General features: G+C 43.7%; 1 pseudogene; it reads right to left on the bottom strand.

Annotated features, from left to right (window-relative positions):
• Positions 1 to 378: 378 nt before the first annotated feature.
• LOC130854187 (eukaryotic translation initiation factor 2A-like) lies at positions 379 to 1,246 on the bottom strand (annotated as a pseudogene).
• Positions 1,247 to 18,736: the final 17,490 nt, after the last annotated feature.

Below are 18,736 nucleotides of genomic sequence, written 5' to 3'. Positions count from 1 at the left end.
TGACATGTCTCTTTTCTATAACATGTATTGAGAGGTACGAAAAGTCCATTTAGTGGACATTATTAACTAATTTCAGCTATATGCCAAATCTTGGATAAATGGTTGCATTATAGATGAGCAGTAAGTATGGGTATATGGTGGCCAGGCGACGCTCAGGGTGCTCTGCAGGGTTTAACACAGGATGTGTTTCCACTGATTGATGCTAACAACTTGGCTTCTCTGAATCTTTAACATAACCAATTCCAAATCTTCCAGCTCCTAGAAGATGTAAATTTTCTCCAAGTCATTGTTTTTCTAGTCATGTTTCAGTTGCTGCTTGTTCTTTCAAGGCTCAATTGCTTTCGGGTCTTCTTTAGGATCTGGAAGTTTTCGTCTGTCTCACGGTCTCCAGATGTTAACCGAGACACAGTGCTCCGTGGTATGCTCTGTGGGGCAGGGGTAGGTGCCAAATCTTGGTTCTTGTTACTTCCTGCTTCCTGTTTGGCAGCTTTCGTAGTCTCATATTTCCTTTGATTTTTAAGGACTGCTCTTGATAATGGCTTATCATTTCCTGGTTGTGATTTCTTATTCTGGAGTGGTTTCTTCTCAGGCAGCTTGAAATTGATGATTAGTTTATTTCTTAAAGCTGAGAATCTATCAACCATTGCAAATTTATGTTCCTAATTGGGCATTTCACTTAAAACTGCTTATAAGCTATTGTTTTCACTGGAAATAGTCCATCCAGAAATAGTTGCCAGGATAGGGCTGGCATAGTACCAAAGCTTGTACCCATTTTTAACACCCAAGCTGGGAGCATGCATGGCAGTAAAAATGTGCTCCCCATCTGTGTACCAAGCAAAATATGTAGGATCAGAGGCTACTGGTTTAGAAGCAGGGTTGCATTTTAAATTATCCCATGATCGTATTTGTCCCTCAGATTTCTAAATCTAGCTAGCATTACATGGCCGTGAGGACTAAATAAGCTGCATTAGAACACCGCTTCCAAAGTCAAACACTGGATCATATTTCAAGTTGAAAATTGTGTCTTTGGCAGGCATAAATCCATAAATAGCATAAAACTCAGTAGACCTAGAATTCCAAATTACATCACAAGTGGGGCTACGCTTTTGTAATTGAAGAGATTACAGCATTTTCTCCGTTTGTTGCAAAGTAACACATCATTTGCTCCCTGTAGCAGGAAGTTTCTGTCTTGTCAAATTTGTTGAAGCCATTACAACACAGCAGTGGCTTTTTTATTCCATAGCATCATAACATTATCAATCTTAGAGGAATGATTATTGGCTAAACCTGCATGAGGCCCTCCAACGTTAGGGTACAAATATAACCTAACAAACACAGGTGCAGCTTCACTCCCTAGAACAGACAGTCCTCTTGTGTGACTGGAGTCCAAGTGATGACACATAATAATTACACCATTATTATGTGCAATAGGTGCTCTCTCTCTCTTTCTCTCTCTCTCTATATAAACAGCAATTTATTTTTATTTTTATTTGTTTGTTTATTTATATACATTTATTTTTTTATTTTTTGTTGGTTGCATTGGGTCTTCGTTGCTGTGTGGGGGCTTTCTCTAGTTGCAGAGAGCCGGGGCTGCTCTTCATTGTGGTGCTCTGGCTTCTCATTGTGGTGGCGTCTCTTGTTGTGGAGCACAAGCTCTAGGCTCGCAGGCTTCAGTAGTTGTGGCTCATGGGCTCTAGAGCACAGGCTCAGTAGTTGTGGTGCACAGGCTTAGTTGCTTTGTGGCATGTGGGATCTTCCAGGACCAGGGGTCGAACACGTGTCCCCTGCCTTGGCAGGTGGATTCTTAACCACTGTGCCACCAGGGAAGCCCCTTCGATATATATTTGTTAAATGAATTGTTGTCTCTCCCCTTGCCCTCAGTGCCCAACATGCTCAGAAAATAGCTATTGATTGATGAATAAATAGATGAATGAATGATAAATACATATTTCTATTGCTCTTCCTGCTGCAAAGCCCTCCAAGCACAGCAAAGCAGCCCCTGGGCATGAGAACACCTCTTTCCCAGTCTTCTTCCTGGGTCTGTTCACGTGGCAGCATTGTTTATAAGCAGGTTTCCTTTGATCATTTCCAAGACAAGAATGAATCATGTGTAGGTGAAAGACATAATGACTGTGGAATGCTGAAACATCTCCCAGCTCAACTTTTGTACTGGAAAAGAAGAACCTGTGGGTGGGGGACCCTGTAGGAAAGAAAGTTCTGATTTTCCTTTTCTGTGGTTTAAACTAAAACAAAAGCGAATCCCTGACCTTATCTTCCCTCTGACAAGGGCCCCTGCTCCTGTGTGTTTTCTCTGTTGGGGATCCCTGTGAATCAGTGGGTCTCAGGCCAGGCCAGGCCAGAGCCACGTGGAAGCTAGTTAAGCGGTCAACCAGGGAAGGCAAGTGGTAACAGGAGTGGTCTGAAGATGAAGCAAGGGGACTTGTCACAGCAGCCACCAGGACCTGCCTCCAGATTTGCCTTTTGTGTTCCCTCCCAGGGACCTTGGTCTCTAACCCTGGCCATCCTCACCCTTCTTTGGAGAAAGTAGGACATGTCCCTCCAGATCTGCCTCCCACCACTCAGGTCCCAGAGACCAACCTATGTGGGAAACAAGAATTCTGTCCTGGCTCTTCAGAGCTTTCATTCCCCACAGCTGGGCACTGGACCCGTGCACGGAAGGAGCCATCAGGGAGCACTAGGAAGGGTGGATGTTCACAATCCCGTGTCCAGGTGTTCCATCCAATTAGTGAAGCAAGTCTCCTCCGTGGGAACCTCCCTCACATGCCTGTCCTCCCAGCGCCTGGCCCTGAGGGCAACCGGCTCTCTCCACCAAGGGTCAGACTCCTGGTGTGTGTCCTGAAGCTGCTTCACACATTCATATTTTTTGCTCCTTTGGTTGCTGGTGAGAACTAGACATGCTCCATGTCTCCATCAGAGTAACTTATTTGCTTTAAATTTTGGAACATCTGAAAAATCAAGAGTGTTAAAATGTGTGTGTGTGTGTTTGAAAGAGCATATGGGAAAATCCTTTTCTCTTGGCTATTTATAACCCTTCCCAGGCACTAAAAGCACAATGGCCATAACTCTCACCCATCGAAAAAAGTGCTGACTGCAGCACTTTCTTATTTTATATACCTCCTTGCTCTTAAGTGCTCACTGTTTGGATTTCTGATCTGATAACGACTTAAAAATTGAGTTTTACTGATGAGTCCCAGGGATGAAATGTACAGTGTGGGGATTATAATCAATAATAATGTAATATCTTTGTATGATGATAAAGGTGGTCAAGAGGCACAAATTTCTAGTTATAAGATAAATAAATACTATGGACATAATATACAATGTGATCAACGTAATTAATACTGCTATATGTCATGTACGAAAGGTGGTAAGAGAGCGAATTGTAAGAGTTCTTATCACAAGGAAAATATATGTCTCTCTTTCCCTTTTGTATCTATAGGAGATGATGGATGTTCACTAAATGTATTGTGGTAATCATTTCATGAAATATGTAAGTCAAATCATTCTGCTGTATACCTTGAACCTATGCTGTGCAGTATGTCAATTATATCTCAATAAAACTGGAAGAAAAATTAAAAAATTAAAAAAAATTGAGTTGTACTGAAATTTTGCCCTTATTTGAGCTCTTTGAAGAATAATCGCCACCACGCTAACACAAGATGCAGGTTTTTAGGTGGACTTTCTCTTATAGGTGCTGTCCTATTTCTGGCCCTATGTGATTGTCCAGTTCCTGATTACTGAGCGACTGGTTGGTTCTGATTGCCCCGGTGGTTTATGGCTCCAGGAAACTGAACCCCAGTGCTCTGCCAGCACATCCCAGGTCCCCGTTTCCCTTCCAGGATGGTTCCATTTCTGCTCTGCAGCCAGTCTGCTTGCTAGGTTGACTACGGTCTCTCAAAAGCATCAGCAGATTCTTTGTAGGATATTTGTATTTCATTGAGCTTGGTTTGATGTAAAAACATTGGATTGACTATTGACATTTTTAAAAATTTATTTATTTATTTATTTATTGGCTGCATTGGGTCTTCATTGCTGCAGGCTGGCGGGCTTTCTCTAGTTGTGGCGAGTGGGGACTACTCTTCACTGTGGTGCGTGGACTTCTTATTGCGGTGGCTTCTCTTGTGGAACACAGGCTCTAGGAGCACAGGCTTCAGTAGTTCTGGCACGTGGGCTCAGTAGCTGTGGCGCACAGGCTTAGTTGCTCCGCGGCATGTGGGATCTTCCCGGACCAGGGCTCGAATCCGTGTGCCCTGCATTGGCAGGCAGATTCTTAACCACTGTGCCACCAGGGAAGCCCCTGACTATTGACTTTTAAGTAAAGTATTAATTGTGTCAGTAAAGGCCTTTGGGGTTTTTCTCATTTCTTAAGAGCCTGTAGAGAAACAATTGGATTTTCTTTTAATGCTAAAAAGGACCGATCTCAGCCCCCTCATCCCTGGCTTCTTTCTTTCGGCCTCTGCACAACCCCTGGCCTGTTCTGGTACAGGGTTTGGGAAGGAAGTCTTGCCTGCCTGGTTCTGGGCCACAGGGCATACCAGGCTCTGAGGATTCAGCCAGAGGTTCCAAGAATACCCTTGGGGAGACCGTCACCCAGCCAGCACTTTGCCTGACTTGGCTGCAGCCCCAGACTGCCTTCAAGGTATTAGAAAGTGCAGCATGAATGCCTCTGACAAGGCCCCAGATGTGGGAAAATAAAACACTTTATTTCTCAGGGACAATTCTTGGTGTCAAATTCAGTGTCATTCAAGTGGCCCCAACAGAGAAGTGTGCTCATCTGTCCCTAGAATGTCGTGCCCCCCTCTCTCCCCGGGCCTGTGGAACAACTGCAGGTGTCACTTCACAGGAATGACTGCCCAGAGGACACAGGGACAATGAGAAGGTGATCCTGTTCTGTCTTCTGTGAAGATGTGAGCATCACCTGAATTCCCACTGTTCTCAGATATTCGCTGTTAATATTATAGAACCAAGTTTCTTGCATATTTTTAAACAGGTATAAATATTTAATTGAATATCTAATTGTATATGTAATTGAATCCTGGACTCTGGATATTCATTAAATCTTGTGTTTTTGCAGGCATCCATGGACACCATCCCAGCTGTGAGTGGGAAGGCTGCCCCATTACTGCTGGGTGGACATTAAAGTTCAGGCTCTGATGTGGTGTCCGCTGACTCTGGGGATTGGGAAGGAGCTCATTATTGCTCAGCTAGGATGGAATTCCAGGCTCTCTACCTCGTTTACTTTGCCACCATCTTGAGCAAGGCTGGCAGGGCTTGTGGGGAGACTTATTACGCCCCAGTGAGAGTGGAAGTGTCGGTCTGTGCTGGTGGGGATGGAGCTGAAGCTGCAGTTTTTCTGTGGTGTCTGGCTGGAGTAAAATGGTTATTGTCAAACACTTTTTTGTCTTGTGATGCTACCCTAATTCTGGTCCTTTGGCTATAAAGAAGGCTTTTCTTGGTGGGCCCTTGTTTCTGTACGTATTGGCATTTCCAGGTTGCTGTCTTCTCTAGCACTCAGTCTAGAACACGTGAATCCAAAAGAAAACCCAAGGAACTCACCACCATGTCATGGTTTGGGTTTTGAGGTCTGGAGCCAGTCTGCCTTTTTCTCTTTACTTTTCAGCCTTCTTATGTTTGTTTTATAATGTCTAGATTTTTAGCTGTACTCAGCAGGGAGGAGTTGGAATAAGTATATGTACTCCATCATTGTAGAACTGAAAGTCCTCAATTGTTTTGTTTTTAATGTTTAGGTTTTTTCTAGGTGGTTTACTGCTCAATTTTAATTCTATACTATCTGAATGTCTTTACATTTTGATAAGGAAATTCAGCCCATTCACACTGACTTCAAATATAGATACTGAGCAATTGATTTCTTCCATTCGGTTTGCAACTTTTGTACTTAGTTGTGATTTTTTTCTCCCCTTAGTCTGTTGATCTGGTCAGAGGAAGTTTATTTCTCTTCCGGGTGCCCTGGTCTTTAAGTTGGATATTGTGTTATGCATCTCCATTGCACTCCAAGTGGCTTCTCATCTTAAGGGTTCCACAGCTAATAAGTGCAGTGTTCTGTTGCTCCTCTGAGTATTTTGCCATCTTGGGGCAGTTTTCATCTAGAAACACAGAAGCTGTGGCTTCTCAATCAGTTCCTTGGGCAGGTCCAAATTCTTATGCCTCTCTGAAAGCTAAGCTGTGGAGGCTGGAAGCAGAGGAGGTGGCCCACGGGGACTCTAGGGATATCTGAATACAGCTGTCTTCTCTGGGCACGATGACAATTCCTATCATTTAAGGCAATGGCAGCACTAAAACCTCACACCATCATCATCGGCTTTTGTTCCACATTAAATGAACCTACTGGTCACAGCCCAACAGGAGCCTGGTGAGTCCACTTTGGACAAGGCACATAATTTCAAAGAAGGCCCTCTGGCCTCAAGCTGGTTCTTTTTAAAAGGTGACATGAGGGCATGACCTAGAATCTCAAAGAATCTCAAATGTCTGTCTTTTGGGGACTGGCCTTCTTTATCCATCATAATAGTCTGGTGGATGGAGATGGAGTGTCTGGCCCTGGAGCCACCTGGGCCTCTAGGACACTGGGTTAATTGTTTCCACCTGGCACTTGTCTGTCATTCTTGTTGTCTTCTAAAGGACTCTTGTATTTAGGCCATAGTCAGTGAAGAAAAGCAAAGACTTGTGGCCCTTTATTTTATTTTATTTTTTTTCTGAAGCAGCATGACCTCCCCGAAAGGCTATGGCTCTCAAGTCCAATACTCACTCAAGTTAGGTCAGGATGCAGAGAGCTGAATATTAGCTGGGTGTGTCCCTCTGCTAACTCGGAACACCGGCTTAGCCTTTCTGTGCCCTGATGTTCCCCTTGAGAATTTGTTGTCAGTGATGCAAGATAAACTAAGAAATCATGTAGAAAAGCATCCCAGACTCAACAAAGGGTTCTTGATATCTGTCCTGCTGGTCTGACGTGGTGATCATTTTTCTGTTGTGTGTTAATACACAGGAGAGTGCTGTCAAGATGTGCTTTAATGCAGTGAATCTGCTTAATCTCTGTGGCGCCTATTTTCCAAATAGTATCTCACTTATACATATAACTTTCTGTTCCTGAAGAATTTTAGAATCTTAATGTTTTATAATATCAGCCCTTTAATTTCACAGTAGGAAAATCTCAGACCCAAAACGCGGCTATGACTGACCCAGGTCTTCTGGCCCCTGTCCAAGTGCTGTTCTCCACACCTAGTAAGTCAGTGGCCCTTTGGGGCTACCTGGCTGATCACAGAGCTGTGAGTGGGATGCTCATATGGAGGGATGTAAACAAGGCAAGTTTCACATGGAGAAAAATGCCATTTTCCCTCTGCCTGATTCTTCTCCGCTGAGCTGTGTCATACTGTGCTTTGTCCAGGACCAGAACTTTATCCTTTAAAGCATTTTACGTGTCCTCATTCAGTGATTAAGCACACTGTGTGGAAAATGTACAGTTAACATTGTGGCACTTTTTAATTTAATTTAATTTTTTTGAAGCAGCATGACCTCCCAAAAAGGCTATGCCTCTCAAGTCCAATATTCACTCAAGTTAGGTCAGGATGCAGAGAGTTGAATATTATTAGCTGGGTGTGTCCCCCTCCTCACTCTGAACACTGGCTTAGCCTTTTTTTTGCCCTGATGCTCCCCTCGAGAATTTGTTGTCAGCGATGCTCAACATACATCTTTGAGTAATAAAGAAACCTTTATTGTGTCGAACCATTGAAATTTCAACATTTACTTGTTAATTCTGCATAGCTTAGCGTATACTAATACATCACCACACTCACTGCACAGCTGTCTGTTTTCAATTTTACTTTAAAATAAAGCTTCAGTGGACATGTTAAAGCACATATCTTTGTTTATATCTCTGACTAAGATCCTTGAATATATGCTGATTTTTGAAAAATGTGTATCAATACACCTCACCCGCCCTCCCACCACACACACAAAGCAGTGTAAGAGAGTCTCCATTAGAACTTGGTTTTATGAAAATTGTTATTATTTTTAAAAACTTTGTTAATTTTATGATGGCAAATAGCACCTCATTATTTTAAATTACATGGTTTCGATTTCTAAGAAGGTGGAGAGCATCCTTTCCTAAGGCCTCTCTGGGAAAGAGGGTGGATGTCACCGAATGGCCAGATGTGCTGGGCAGAGCATCCTCTCACCTCTCCAGCATTCACGCATCTTCTGTGTCCATGAACGGGGACTTTTTTCAGTTGAACTCTGCCCATGAAGAGAAGTGCCTTTGGATCTGTCTTACAATTATAGGCAGACCTCATTTTACTGTGCTTTGCTTTATTGCACTTCACACACATTACGTTTTTCTTCTCTCTCTTTTTATTTTTTTTAACAAATTGAAGGTTTGTGACAACCCTGTGTCGAGCAAGTCTACCAGCACCATTTTTCCAACAGCATTTGCTCATTTCATGTCTCTGTCACATTTTGGTAATTCTCTCAATATTTCAAACTTTTTCATTATTATTATACTTGTTATGGTGATCTGTGATCAGTGATCTTTGATGTTACTACTGCAAAAAGATTACAACTTGCCAAGGGCTCAGATGATTGTTTTAACAATAAAGTCTATTTCAACTGAGGTATGTACACTTTTTAAAAGACATAATCCTATTGCACACTTGATAGGTCACAGTATAGAATAAATATAACTTTATGTTACTGAGGGACAAAAAAATTCCTGTGATTTGTTTTATGTGATATTTGCTTTATTGTTGTTTTCTGGAAATGAACCTGCAACATCTTTGAGGTCTGCCTGAGATTGTCTTGTCAGTAGCTTGCATGACCACCACTTTGTCTGGATGAAAATGAAAGTACCGATTCTTCCCATTTTGTATCTCTGTAAAAGAAAGAGAAGCTATCTTGGTTTTCCAGGAAGAAGCCCTTAACAATTCAGGAAATACAAGGAACTCATGAGCTATCAAATGAGGTGGACAGATGCACACATCACCATACATCCTACAATATGCTGCAAAGAAGTCAACCACGGGGTTGCAGGAACACAGAGAATAGGGGGCCTTTCTGCTCAGGCGGCTGGGACATTCCAGATGAATCTCGAGGGTGATGTTCCAGGTGATATCCAAGCTTGATCTCTGGTCCAGGTCCCAGGCTGGGCCTTGTCTCCCATGGCAGTCCCCACAACGGCCCCTCTAATGGAGTATACAAGCCAGGTTTTCCTGTGCTGAAAGGTGATCAAATCAGACAAATTGTAAATCTACAGCTGTTGTTTTGTCAGCATGTATATTTTTATAGAAAGGAGCAAATCTATGCCGAGCTGGCCAGATAATCATCTCTGCTTTTCCTTACTTGTTCAGAACTGTTAAAGAATGCCCTTGGCAAGGACCTGGTTTTAATCACCTTTGGTTAACACAGAAGCTTTTGAAGGCGAGGGTGCTTTTTGTAAACTGTGGCAGGGTCCCAAGGCATTAACATTTCAGACCTTTCCCCAGTATGAGAAATGTCTAGAGCAGGGCCGAGGTATCAAGCCTGTGGAGACAATCCCCTGCACAGAGAGTTACTTTAATGCCTCTGACTCATTCCTCAAAGACTTGGGGTTTTTTTGTTTTTTGTTTTTTTTTTTTAATTTTTTTCTTTTTTCCTTCTTGAAAAATTGCAGACCACTCAAAGCTAGAGACTTCTGGGTCCAAGGAATGTGTCAGCTTGCTTTCATTTAGTACAAAAGGAAGGCTTTTAGGAGAGATTTAGGGAAGCCAGAGGCCTTCTTGGGAATGGTCCCAGAGATGATGAAGAGGCTGGAAAGATGGATCTTAGATAAAAAGCAAAAGAGTTTGGGTGACTTCACTGGGGACAATGGGGAAAGTCATTTTTCCTCAAGAAAACTGAGAGCTAAAACACAAATAGTGTCCCCCTGCCCAGAGATTTCTCATTAGGGGCTGCCTGTTTTGGTTGGGGATGTGTGGACCTGGGGGCATGCAGGCAAGATGTAAGGCTGAATCCTGCAGGTCTTTAAAATCAGGGACAATATCCATCCTTTGACCTGGTTTAAGTATTAACTGCTTTACTGGCAATGCGGGTTACTGATGCCTGACTTCTGGGGATGGGGCTCTGAGGAGCACAGGAGGGATGAGAATGAGATGGCAAATGCTTGTGATAGTTTGCTTTCAGAACCCCTAACTCGGAGCGCTAACCTCTGGTTGCAAAAGACGTGAGTAAACATACAGTGAAACAGGCTCATGGAGCCTGGATGTGGCTATGAGAGTCATGGTGAATATACTCTCTCCACTCCTTCTTAAGGTCAGTATCAGGTCCATGTTGACTGACTGAGCTTCCGACTCTTCTCTCATTTCAGGGCAGTTCTAAGAGTTGCTTAAAGTTCATCTTTGGCCTGAGTTCCTAGAGCTCCCAAGCCCATGATGTTCATCAGATGTGTGACCTTGATTTGCTCTTGGCTCTCTGATTTGCGTTACATTGATGGATTTTGCTGGGCCCAGGAGATTCTGCGTCCACCCCACGCAGGAAGGTCCATGGGTGCCAGTTCACAATTTTGAGTTTTCCACGGAGCAGAGAGCTTCCCATTAAAACAGAACATATCAGAGGCTACCCTACTGGTGAGAAGTAGAACATATTTAAAGGGAGGAATCCATGAACGTCATTAAGAATCTAAAGATGTCTGTGTTCTGTATAGTGTGTGGTCTTCCCAGGATCACTTGGTCTCAAAGTATCACTTGCATAAGAAGAGCAAAGAGGGAAAGGGGAGGCCCCAGCCCACCGCTCACCTCCCCAGATATGGCTCTGAAGGCTAAGGATGGCTCTCAAAATCTCCCTGTGACCATCACACAGATGATGCCTCTTATTCAGTCATATTCATCTTCTCAAGATTCAGAAAATCAAAGCCACCTGAAATGAGACAAATTCTGCTCCACATTCAAGTGTGAGACTCAGCTGCAAATGTGGCCTGGTTTCTGTGTTCAGTGGAAAAGTCCAGCCAGCAGATGTCTAGACTACAGCCTAGTGGATGGGGCCAAGTGTTCTACGAAGTTATGGTCTGTGACAGTAAAAGCTTTAGACCAAGAGCGGTGTGTGGTATTTGACCCACGGACACTTGGAGATTCTGGCCCACGGGGCATTCATTTCCCCTGACTCTCCTGTGGGCCTGGCAGCTGCTGCCCACACAGGAGCCATAGTTCATGCTTTTGTTTACTTCTGTCCGCCTCTGGCATCTCCGCATGTGCCTGGAGCCCGGGCCTGTGGGCTGCCTGTTTATGCTCTTGAACAACTTGAGTTTCCACTCTCAATGGTAACATTTAAAAATTTATTAAATGTACTTTATAGAGTAAAATAATATGACCACATAATAAAATGTTCTGGAAAATAGAAGCAAGATGAAATGATCATTCTAAATCTCATTACCGTAAGCACTATCATTTCTTCCAAGAATATTTCTTATCATCAATGTTCTTATGTCCAACAATTAGTTTTATGTCTTCGATTTTACTTAATATTAAATTGTACTTTTCAAGTTGCTCTATAGCTTTGTTGACCAATACTTGATTATGCCCTAGTATTTCATATCGCATCTGTCATTATTAGCCTTTTCATCATGTAATGAGAAATACTGCCGTGATGAACAGTGTATGAGTATTTATTTTTTCATATTTACATTAGATATTAAGGCCAGCACAAAACTTTGTGTTTAATATGTTTTGGCAAACCTCCTTGGGGAAAGATTGTACCAACTACAATGCTATCAGAAAATATTAGTTCACAAAGCTCAGAGCCAGTTTTGGGTTGATTTATGAATTCCTTAATTTATTAAGCTAATTTAGTGAGAAAAAATTGGCATATCTGGTGTCTGTAAGATTTGAAAGCCCCTCCAACAGGACATCTTGAAGGTCTGAAACAAAATCAGATGGTCTGCCCTCTAGGCTGTGGTCCAGACATTTACTTTCATCGTCTCTGGGCTGAGCTGCATTTTGCATGGTGGGGAGAGTGTCTGCCACCGACCAGCAGTGAGCTCTCCAGTGCATTCATCTCTCTGCCTATTCAGCTGTCCACATTTTCACCCATCTTCCTGTATCTGTTATGCTTCAGGAAGGGTCAAATATTGTCATATAACATAACAAAACACCATACGTTCCAAATAAGTGTGATAATGAAAGAAGGGGGAAATAGACAGGTGGGTGCCCGTAGACCTCCAGGGAGGGTCACAGTGCTGGTGCCGAGTCCCCTAGTGGCCAAAGAGAAGATGTAACCACAGCTAGTTATAAGAAACTGCAGTGTCCATGTGGCAAAGCCAAGCCATCTGCTCAGGGAAAACATGATGATGCTGGGTACAAATGGGGAGAAACTTTCCTCCTGGTACCAGTGATGAGGTTGCCATGCACCCACTGTGATGGGCCGTGTCTAGCAGTGCACAGTGTGCTCTCAGAGGCTGTTTCGTGTCAGGCCCCAGGTCTGCATGATGGCCCAGCCCAACGAGCAGGTCACTAAATCAGTGTCTCTCAGGCCTTTTGCGGAGGAGGACATACCATGGGGCCAGGTGGGACTTGGCAGGTGCTCTCAGCTGTTTGGCTCAATCCAGGCATTAATCTTTGGGGATATCTGGAAAAATGGATGGACAAGAGTCCCTAAATTCTCCATAAACCTTGTTTTCTTCAGCCATATTTTGAACAATTCTGAAAGGTAGTGAGATTGTAACAGTGGGTTTGTCAAACACCCATGTGATAAGTGTCTTTAGTCAGTTGGTGAGAACCAAGCAGCTTGAATGTGGGCACCATTGCATATCTTCTTGTCAAGGTCAAGGACATGAATGATGGTTCTTATGCCTTAATCATAAGGTAGCTGTCTCTGCTCAAAGGTGCATCAAGGGAGAAAACATAGGTAGGGTCAAGGTTTTCCGCAAAGGAGGTGAAAAGAAAAGGGGGTAAGGACACAGGTGAAAGGATTAGCCCACATCAGTGGTTTTCAAGGTTTGTCCCCTAGACCAGCAGTGTCAGGCTCCTCACCGGGAACTAGCTAGAAATGTGGATTCTCAGGCTCAGCCTAGACCTGCCGGGCCAGAAACTCTGCAGGCAGCCCCAACTCTCTGTATTTTAACAAGACCTCTGTAGTCCTAATATCTGCCAAATTTGAGAACCACTTGCCAAGGTTCTGAGGGAGAATCAATTAACTTGGACTTGGTGAGTTGGTGGAAGGAGCAAAGTGGACTTGAAAGTACAATGAATATGAGATCTGCCATCTGGGTTCCATCCTATCCCTGATGAGAATTTGTGGTGCAGTCCCGAGTAAGTTGGATTCTGCTGGCTCATATGAAAAATGGGTCTATTGATCTCTGTTTCCCTACTCCATTGTGTTATTATGAGAAATGAGAAAGCCCTCTGGAGACTATAAGATGCTATGTAAATATAATTTATGTTTCAATTCAGTGTTTAAAACTACTAAGAATCAAGGTGACAAAAAATCAACAATGTACTATTGGCACTCGATACATATTTACCAAAAGAATGAGTGGATGAAGTGAATCAATAAATCATTAAAAGTGTGGGGAACTGGATGCTACTTTATAGCCCAAAGGTTCCCATTGCCATTGCAGGTAGGTGACAGCTGTTGGTGATGGTTGTGTGTGAAGAGGCAGTGGGCAGATGATAGAGGAGGGCTGTGCCTTGCAGAGGTGGGTGGGCCGTGCTGACATTCATGGAGAGAGACAATGCTGATTGGCAGGAGTGGGGGATATTGCCGTCAATCTTGGAAACATTGATTTGACAGTTCCTGGATCACCTAGGAAGAGGCATCAAGGAGGTGATGCGATATCCACATCCAGAGCTCAGAGAAGAGGCCAGGATGGAGGTACACACCTCCATTTGTACGTCACCTGATTGTGGGTGGGAAGTGATGCTGCGGGGCTGGATGGCATCACTCGGGACCAGACCACAGAGCAAGAAGAGAAAGCACAAAGGGCTGCCCACATTGACTGTGGGCACAGGAGGCTGAGACTACACAGAAGGAGAAAGGGAGAACAAAAATGTCAGGTCCTGGCATGAATAAGTTCATCTCATCTTTGTCAACAACATTTTGAATAAGTAAGTTGTCTTTGTGTAAAACCAAAATTGAGCCCGAGGGCCGAGAAACTGTTCAAGGTCTCACAGGTAAGGTGCAGTACCAGCATGATTGGGACACACGCTTCTCTGATTCCTAAACCTGTGTTGTGAGTAACACACAATGCTTGGGATGTTTAGGGACCAGCCATCAGCATTGGAACCACACACGGGAGCACCTCCTGGGAGAAAGATGCCTTTGCCAAAATTTGCATCTGATGCCTGAGGGAATTAGTGAGAGCTTTCTCTGAGCAACAAGCATCACCATAATAATACACTAAAGATATTTATGGACATACACAAAGGATGGATCCAGAGAAGCCTCTGTGTGTGTGTGTGTGTATGTTTGTGTGTGTGTGTGTATTGGGAGGGTGCTCAGTAAGAAGGTAGAACTAAGTCCCACACAAGAAAGCTATGATAGGCTGGATGATACGAGAAACAAGAGAACTGGGTGAGAGCCTGGTGCCAGATGAAGGGGGCTGGGAACTCAGGGCTGGGGCTGGGGACAAAGAAAGAGCTTCTGAGACTCCCTTCCAGAAGATGCTGACCTTGAGGTTGGTGACCCACCAGAATGGAGTGGGTGGTATCGAACTTTCGATAATCTGAGGCAGTAATCACCATGTTAAGGATGTCAACAAGTCCTTTCCATGTTTTTTTTAAAGTGACATTTTGCATAAGAATTTCAAGGAAAGTATAAGCCTGTGGCTGGAGGTGAAGAGGGCGATTTTGATGGATGACAGGCAGAAAGCAGGACTCCTCCCCTCCTGTAATGCTTCTCCTTCTTTGTCAAGATATATTAGATGGGATGAATGAATATTAAGCTGAAGCTGAAGCTGGTGGAACTTTTGTAAAAGGGCTCAGTGCTGCTCTGTATGAATGCTTGTCCCTGGGCTCAGAAGGACACATTCCTGGATCTTCAAGGACTTGGAACTTCCCAGTTCACTATGTCACTCTCTTTCTGTGCTCTGGATGTGGAGGGTGGGAGTGTGGCTGGAGATAGAAAGGGCACCCGTGTTCTTTGTCACCTATCTCAAAGCATGACCGAAGCTATATTTCACACTGAGTCACCCTGGCACTGCAAACATCGAGGACTTTTGCAAAGTATTGGATAACCAGTAATTATGGCCAAGCGCTGGCTTTTCTCTAAACAGCTCTTCTACTGTGAAAAGAACCAGGTGCCCAAGGCTATTTTTTTGCTGTACACAACTAAGCAGTTCTAGAAGTCTCTTAATTTGACTAGTTTGTATTTTCTTAATGTAGGATGAACCTGCTCAGCCTTACTTGTATTCTCCCTTCAGTCTAATAAATTCTCATCAACTGACCAGAAAGGCTAGTTCTCCCATTGACCTAACCTTTAAATAGGTTAGTTAGATGCCCACCTGTCAGGAACCCCCATCCTACCCTGGCTTCCTTAGTGCTAGAAATTCACTCATTCATTTACTGATTCAATCACAGGTATTCATGGGGTCAATTCACAGTGGAGCTCTATTAAATATTTTGTGTTTAAAGACCTCAAAGTAGAGGTGCAGTAATTTTTAACCAAGGAACCTGAGCCTCCTCTTTTCCTTACTTTCCCCTGGAGCATCACTCATCTTCTCTTGGTGATGGGATGCTGAGAAGTTTGTCCCAGAGCTATTGTAAGAGTAATATGTAAGACTTGAATAAGAGAATTCATAGGTTCCCATTATAAAATAAATAAGTCATGGGAATGACATGTCCAGCATGGTGACTACATTTAATAATACTGTGCTGCATATTTGAAAGTTGCTAAGAGAGTAGGTCTTGAAAATTCTTATCACAAGAAAAAAAATTTCTAACAGCGTGTGGTGATAGATGTTAACTAGGCTTACTGTGGTGATCATTTTGCAATACATGCAAATATCGAATCATTATGTTGGCACCTGAAACAAATAAAATGTTATATATCAATTACACCTCAATAAAATATATGAATAAAAGAATTCATGGGAAATTTTCAAACACTAAACCTCTGGACAAAGTGAGATGTTTAAGTTACTATTGTATTTGTTTTTTGTCAGAATAAAAATTAATACATTGAGAGGGAAACATGTCTGTTAAAGGCTCCAGAAAGTGGAGATGGAATAGTAATAAGGTTCTTTGCACAAGCCAAGGGGAAGTCACGCATTTACTCTCAACAGGACAGGACAGGCTGATGAAGATGTAACCCGTCTTTGCTTTCTGCTGGACTCAGATCCACTGCGGGAGGCGAGGCGGCTATCATCTGCCACTTGGAACAGAAGAAGAAATGCTGCTTGTCTGTCAAATAAAACTTGAAAAGAAAATATGAGAGGGAGATTCTGGAGATGAGCCGGTTATGAAGGTTGACCTTCAATTGTTTTCCGCTGCTCCATAGCAACTTCCAGCTGAGAGGAAGGGACCTGGCATCAGAAAAGCCACGTTTACAAACGTCACAGTTTTCCTAAGGTCTTGGCTCCCTCCATGGACATTCTTTCTAATGCTTCCAGAAACCAAATCAGTGATTTCACTGGACAGTTACAAATTTCATCCATCACGGAGAGTTAGAGGCAAGCAATTTATTGCATCCAATTCAAAGGTTGTGAAAGAATCCTTCAGATTTGGGTGCCTTCCACATCTTTTAGGTAAGTTGAACATATCCTTTGATTCTGAGGAAAACAGCTTGTAAAATGTTTGGGAGCTCTTGGGACATCAAACAGCTCTTAGAGGAGTGCATTTTAATGGTTTACTTGTAAAAGAGTCATTAAAAGAAGCAGAAACATATGGTTTGAATTCCTCTGAATATGAGGTATTTTTGTAGGTGTCTTTTTTTTTTTCCTAAGGGTCTCACATCTTTGAGTGCTTATCCTAAAAATACTCAAAACAACCCTGAGATATACTGACAAGACGAGAGGACAGTGGTCCTGTAACTCTGGCTTCTTGTTGGACCCGAGGCCAGGGTTCTAGCAGACTCTGGGTTCATCAAGAAATGTGGGGGGAGAAAAGGGACAAACACATCAATGGAGGCATGTGTAATTAGAGTGCAGAGGCAATTGGTCCAGGAGTTCAAGGTTCAAAAGCTTACAAACTCCAAACTTACAAAACCTAAGACGTGAATTAGGTCCTGACAATTTAAAATGGAGGGTTGCAGGGGTGAGCAGCTTGAAAATTGTAGAGCTCTTGTTTGCCCAAGGGCATTCAAATTCAACTAAAACAATGCTGGCCAAACAAAAGAGGCCTGTGGGCAGCAACTGCCACCAGACTCACCCGCCCTGTTTCAGCCTAACTTCCTTGGCCATGGATTAGAACATGAGAGTGAGAGTGACTTCCCCCAACGTTAAAGGGGTAGAAAGGAGTGGTACCTAATACAAGTCCTGGGCCCCTTTCACTGTGTTACATTTGAGTACAGGGGCTGGCAAGAGGCTGTAGAACATGAGTGAGGATGGACCTGGGTCAAGTTCATATGTGGACCAATGGTGTTACCCTATCTGTGTGAGATTTCTCAACTGTGAGACAGGGGCAATAATGATTACCTCATTGACTTGTGAGGATGGGATGTTAAGACTACATTAATTATTATTGTAATGATTGAGTTTCCCTCTCTTAGACAATAATTTAACAAGACGTTATTGAGTGTGTACTGTTGGCTTGCCCTGGGAATATGGTGGTGAGTTAATGCAGACATGGTTTCTTCCCTCTTGCAACTTGGAGTCCAGTGGGAGAGAATGACATTACTGAAATGACTACATAAGCAGGGATAACAACACACCAGGTCAGGGAGAGACTGAGTCTGTGTGTGGATGGTTCCGAGGCTCTGGACTCGTGGACACCTGAGGAGCAAAGGAGGGTGAATCCAGATGTGGAGGAAACAAGGAAGGCAAAGGGAACTAAGGATGTGATGGGAGTCCCACTAGTTTCTGACCCATGGTTCTGACCCAGGAGCATCTAGGATGTTTTGGGCTGCCCTGCCTCTGTTCTCAGCTCCTTCATCCAGTGCTTCTGTCCACACATTCACTGCTATGGTCACTTGTTTTTCATCCCAATTCCACAGGACCTCTGGGGACTCAGCTCAGGTCAGATGGCTCGTCTCTGGCTTCGCTGTGAACATTTGTTCAGATTTCACATTTTCCTGTCTGGCTCCCCCTGCTGCTGCAGAGTCCTGGCCTGTGCCTTGTTTGTCCTAATCCTTGTTGCTAAGACCCCATCCCAGGAGTCGCCTGTGGTTCTGTCCCCACTCTTTTCTTCACCAAGAAGTGATACCCTTTTGGGCAGAATCCTTGTTTGCATGCAACAGAAACTGACCCTGGCTGATTACATCAAGAAAAGGGATTGTGGAAAGGCTGCTGGATAATTCAGAGCACCCCTAGGAAGACCATGGAACAGTGTTTAGACAATGATCAGGCACCAGGGAAGCTAAACACTAGGCAGGAGAACTGCCAAAATCACACCCAGCACTGGTCTGATGTGACCCCTGTGGCCATACCTGCTCCACCTGCAGGCCCCACCTGCCCCGCAGCCTCAGCAACGCTGGCCATGCTCACAGGGGCTGAACTCCACTGCTGCTGCCCCCAGGAGCTCAGCCTTGTTGGCACTGGGGCAAACTGGGAAAAGGATGCCTTCCTTGCCAAGCCCATGGGAAAGTATCT

Source organism: Hippopotamus amphibius, chromosome 5, assembly GCF_030028045.1.
Source record: "Hippopotamus amphibius kiboko isolate mHipAmp2 chromosome 5, mHipAmp2.hap2, whole genome shotgun sequence".
Classification (NCBI taxonomy): domain Eukaryota; kingdom Metazoa; phylum Chordata; class Mammalia; order Artiodactyla; family Hippopotamidae; genus Hippopotamus; species Hippopotamus amphibius.
Note: the sequence above shows the minus strand (reverse complement) of the source record. Positions and strands in the feature narration are given on the sequence as shown.